This window comes from Piliocolobus tephrosceles, unplaced genomic scaffold, assembly GCF_002776525.5.
Source record: "Piliocolobus tephrosceles isolate RC106 unplaced genomic scaffold, ASM277652v3 unscaffolded_14386, whole genome shotgun sequence".
Classification (NCBI taxonomy): domain Eukaryota; kingdom Metazoa; phylum Chordata; class Mammalia; order Primates; family Cercopithecidae; genus Piliocolobus; species Piliocolobus tephrosceles.
The window spans coordinates 1-5,348 of NW_022295850.1; the positions used below are offsets into that span (position 1 = coordinate 1).

General features: G+C 57.3%; 1 pseudogene; it reads right to left on the minus strand.

Moving 5' to 3' along the window:
• Window positions 1-940: 940 nt before the first annotated feature.
• LOC111533208 lies at window positions 941-4,713 on the minus strand (annotated as a pseudogene).
• Between the last annotated feature and the right edge of the window lie 635 nt (window positions 4,714-5,348).

Here is a 5,348-nt window from a genome sequence, read left to right on the forward strand (position 1 = left end):
CCTCACCAGCAGATTTTGATTTAGTTCAAGGAGCAATGATACCTGCTAAAAACACAACCCACTGCTGCTCCCTTGCAACTAGGGGGGTCTGGGACACAGTCCTGGCTGGGGAGAAAAAGGCACAAGTCCCTCGCTGGGAGTCAGCCCTTTCCCCTCTCCTTCTTCCTGCCCAGTACAGGATAAGAGCCCTGGAAGGGAGGACACCATCTGTGACAAGAGGAGTGAGGGGAGGCTGCTGTAGCAAGGATGGTGTGGCTGAGGGCCAGTCAGCTCCAGATCCCGCCAGCTTGGACTGTGCACCTGGGACTTCCTGCCTGAGACAAAGAATCCTTGTCTGTTCCAGACACCATGGGGCACTTGCCTCTGCAGACACTCCCAAGTAGTACACCTGTGAAGCAGCTAATTTGCTGAAAGACAATTCCCCAAATGTCTAGTGCTGCAAATATATGTGTTGGTTTTCACGTTTATCCAATTAAAGACACCTGTGTTAGGCCAGGCGCAGTGGTTCACGCCTGTAATCCCAGCACTATGGGAAGCCGAGGTGGACGAATCACCTGAGGTCAGGAGTTCGAGACCACCCTGGCCAACATGGTGAAACCCCATCTCTACTAATAATGAAAAATTAGCTGGGCATGGTTGCGCGTGCCTGTAAATCCCAGCTACTCAGGAGGTTGAGGCAGGAGAATCACTGGAACCTGGGAGGTGGAGCCAAGATCGCACCATTGCACTCCAGTCTGGGCGGCACAGTGAGACTCCATCTCAAGTGAAATGAAATAAAATAATAAAATAAAATAAAATAAAATAAAACAGCTATATTAGATAACATGGGTTTCCTAGCTTTGGAAGGTATCTGCCCAGTTCTCCATTTTCGTTTTGTCATCATAATGAGCACGTTTTGTCATCACACTGAGCACGCGCCGTGAGCCAGCACCCACCTGCCTCATCCATTTACCCTCCCAGTGGGCCTGTGACATGGGGCAGTTGCCAGCCTCATCTCACAGATGGGGAACTGAGGCTCAGAGAAGCCAACTTCTAAACCTGTGGTGGCCCAGCAGTGAGCTGGAAGCTGAAGCCAGCATCCCTGTCCAGAGATGAAGCCCCTGCTGGCGGGGCTGTGCCTGCCCCACTTCTCACCTCTGCCACAGGTGACTGTGCACTTGGTCCAGGGCCCACAGTGCCAGGAGAACTCGGGTGGCAGGACCTCGCCATGGCCTCCTGGCTCCCTGTGGATGGTGTACTCGTAGCACACCCCGGGATTGCTCTCCTGGAACAGCAGCTGGGTGGGCAGGCAGGAGCCTGTGAGCACGAGGTGTCTTCTCCATCCACTCAGTCCTAAAGGAGCCGACCCCAGCCACCTCTGTGAACTGCAGCTACATGATTGGGCCATTTTAAAGATGAGAAAATCGAGGTAGAGGCCACAGCAGGAGGGCCTCGCTCAGAGCCAGGCTCTGTGACTGACCCAGGGCTCACTCCTCCAGGACGAGACCTGCCATGAGGGGTGCTGGGCCTGGGGACTCCGCCTCTGCTCCCCCCGCCTGGGCCTTGGGAGGCAGACACCTGGATCCAGACAGGCTCGTTGGTGGGACCCGGGGACGTGAGGTTCTCCCAGTTGCCCCTGCGTGCATATGTGAAGGTGGTCCCTGCCACCTCGTAGTCCCCGTTCCACTGGATAGTCCAGCCATCACTGAAGAAGTACTTCTCTGGGTCCTCGCTCTGCAGTGCCAGGAAGCTGGCAGCCTCGGCCACCTCCTGGATGTAGATCTCGCGTGCGCCGGCTGGGATCAGCCCCACGTCCACATACTCTGTCAGCCAAGGGTTGTGGGTAGGTTGTGCCCAGGGTGAAAAGGTTGCTTATCCCCACCCGCTTCCCTCACGTCTCTCCCCACTTGCCTCCACCTGCTGATGCCAAAGATTTCACCATTAGCTTTAAAGTCTGAGCTCCCCAAATTGCTCAGATCTGTCATAGACCACCAAAACCTCGCAGAGGTGCCACAAATCCTGACCCCGTGGCCATGCCCCATCACCCCTCACTTGGGGACCTAAGCTGGTCTCATCACAAGGCTGGATCCATCTCTTACACTAAAGGCCAGCGACATTCTCTTTCTGAAAAAACCAAAGTGCTCAGGCCTTTCTCCTGGGACACCCTCCTCATCCCCATGCGGCCTGCTTTTATTCATTCACTTCCGTCACACCCGTCACATGCCAGGCACTACTCTCAGCACTTCACATGTGTAAGCTTATGGGTAACAGCCCTATAGCCTAGGTACTATTGTTATCCCCATTTTACAGATGAGCAGAGTGAGGCAGACAGGGATAGTAACATGCATGAGTGTCCTGCTGGGATATGGGCAGCCTCCAGGGCCAGTGCTTTATCCAACACAGTGCACTGCTCTCCGGGATGAACTCTAAGCTTCTCAGCCTGGTGCTCAAGGCCCTATAGCTGGTCCTGCCTTCCCTTCTTGACTCCAGGCTCTGGTACAAGCTCTTTCCTCCATTTGGAAGGCCACTTCCATCTCTTCTGAGTTTTATGATTCAGCTCAACTTCTACCTCCTACAGGAAACCTTCCCTGACTTCCCCAGGCCAGGACCTTCTTCCTTGGTGCTCCCACAGCCCTCTGGGCCTACGTCTACTGCACTGGTCACATCAGAAGGTTCTGTCCCCTTGCAGGACTGAGCACTTCACCTGCATGTCCCCATCACCTAGCACACAGTCAGTACTTGAGCAACGTGTGCAAAACAGACCAGAGGTGAGGGTACGGAGTTGGGCATCTCAGAAGCTTCAGGAGGAGACTACCATTCTTTGAAAGGTCCAGGGTCCACACGCAAGCCGAGCTGGCCCTGCCTGGGGTCTCTGAGACCGGAGGACTCCCCGTGGGGACAGGTCTCTGCACATGGGCCAGGGATCCCCTGACTCCTGTAAGAATTCTACCCCAGCCAGGCTTCCCTGCTTAGCCATCTCTAGGCTGGGTGGGGACCACAAGACGAAGGACAGGGGCCCAGGGGAGATGGGGAAGGGGCCACCAGGTGAAGAGCACACCCCTCCCCAATAGCGGTCCCATCCCATACCCAGGCGCTCGGCCTCCTCAAAGGTCCCACTCACAGTGTGGCAGGTGGAGTCATTGCCGTGACACATGCCACAGCGATCCTCCAGAGCACCGGAGTCAATCTTGAAGTCACAGCCCATGTTCTGCAACACACAGGAGGGGAGGCCCCTGGTGCTGGTGGTCAGCCCTCTGTGGTCCCAGTCCTGGGGGCCAGCCAGAGTCAGGAGGAGAAAGCTGGGAGTGGGGGTCGGGAGGCCTCTCTCTGGCCCTGCCCCACACCAGCTTTGCTTCTGACCTCAGGGAGGTGAACTTCTCTACCTCCCTGAGCCTCAGTTTCCTCAGATGTGAGATGGGGAGACCCACCCCTCGCTTAAAGGCATGTCGTGAGCATCACATGAGACAAGAGAAGGGAAGAGTTCTGCAAAGGCCGTGGGCAGGCAGGGGATCTGATGCACTCCAGACCAGCGAATGCAGGGGAGGCATTGGGGGTTGGCACCTCCCTGCTGGTCCTCCTCAGATCCCAGGCCTTGATACACCAGTGGCTTAGAGGGCAAGAAGCAGGGACAAGTAGGTGGCTAGGGACATGGGCAAAGAGGAGAGGCCATCATTGTTATTAAAAATATGAATAGAAATTGTTACCAAATACTGAGTACTACTCTTCGGGGCTCAGAGCCCTTCATGTCACCTGTGCCACCTCATTTAACCCCTTCTGTCAGGGAGCAAACCACTGCCTGGGGTCAGCCAGCCAGCAAGAGGTCAAGTCACTGTCTGGGCTTTGGTTTCCTGGCTGGGGTGGTGCTGGTGCAGGCATCCAAGGAGATGCAGGGAAGTGAGGCCTGACTGGGAAGGGTCCCCAGTGCCAGGAGGTATGGCAGGGGCTTTGCCTTAGAGATCATAGAGGGTGGGGGCTGGGAAATCCAATGGTAGAGCATGGGGAAGGTGGCCTGAAGAGGACCAGGAAGGACCCAGGAGAGAACCTGGGGCCCGCCAGTGGGGCTGAGGGCAGCCAGTGCTGGGAGAGCCTCTTCCTAACCAGGCACACCTTGCAGATGCCATTGATGCAGAGGTCCCAGCTGGCCTGGACCTGGTAGCAGGGGGTGCCATCGACCACGGCATCCCACAACTTCTTGGCAAAGTACTTATTTGAGGGCCAGCAGTGCAGCTCGCAGGGGTTCACTGGAGGCCCAAGTAGAAGAGCCATCAGCAACAGCTGGGGCAGGAGTGTGGAGGCCACCAGGAAGACCACTCTGTGACACACATCCATAGCAGGCTAGAGGCTCCCAAGCAGCACCAACATGCTGGAGGCTCTGGCTGGGCTGGTAGCTATCTGCAAGGTTGTAGACTGGGGAGCTAGGGGTGAGCAGCAGCCCCAGGGGACAGTGGGAGTGGCCCAGGCTTGGGGTGGAGACTGGGCCTCCTGCTTGCATCATAGGGTAACCTTGGACCCACACACCCCCAGCCCTCTGAGCCTCAGTGTCTCCATGGGAGGCAGCACTCACCATCATTGACCACGGGCACCCACGTGTGCAGCTGGCCCTCCTAGAGTGTAGCGTCAAAGTGGCTGCACTGGACGTGGTGGAAGGAGGGGCGGCCAGTGGGGCAGGCCTGCAGCTTGCAGAGGTGGAAGTGCTTCCGCTCACCCACACAGTATCTGCCTTTATATTTGGGTCTGTGGGGATGAGCGGGGTGGGCCCCAGGGCCTGGTGAATACTACTGCCTGGCCACAGCCCAGAGCAAGCGGCTTCCTCCTGCACCCACATCCCGAGATCCCTGCCGCCCAGCTTTGTGCACAATACTTCCCTCCCTTGGGCTGCCCACCCTCTGGCCCAGACACACCCTCTCTGTTTGTAAGGACCTGCGGGGAGGTGGCAGCAGGAAGCCTGAGCTCTGCCCCCAACCTGCTGTGTGACCATGGGCAAGTCTTCGGCCAGCCTCTGGGCCTCAGTTTCCTCCTGTATAAAGTGAGGTTGGGGCTGCCTCTGCAGAGGGCTGTTGAAAAGCTGGGACAAGTTGCAGGCATGACTGGCACTGACTGGAGGGACTGCTCCAAGTCTCCAGCCCATGATACCAGCATCCTAACAAGCCCTTGAATCCTCAGCCTCCCTCCTGGTGGTAGTACCCCAGCCCGGGTCCAAAGAAAGCGCCCAGGGCCTCAGCCAGCTGAGAGGTCTGACCAAGCACAGCTCCTGAAACCCTCTGCATCTAGGCCAGGGTTGCTGGCCCCCACCCAGCTCAGACCTGGAGGTCAAGAGGCAGGGAGGGCCACAGGCCAGTCTTAGATAAGCACAGGGCCCTGGGTGGGGC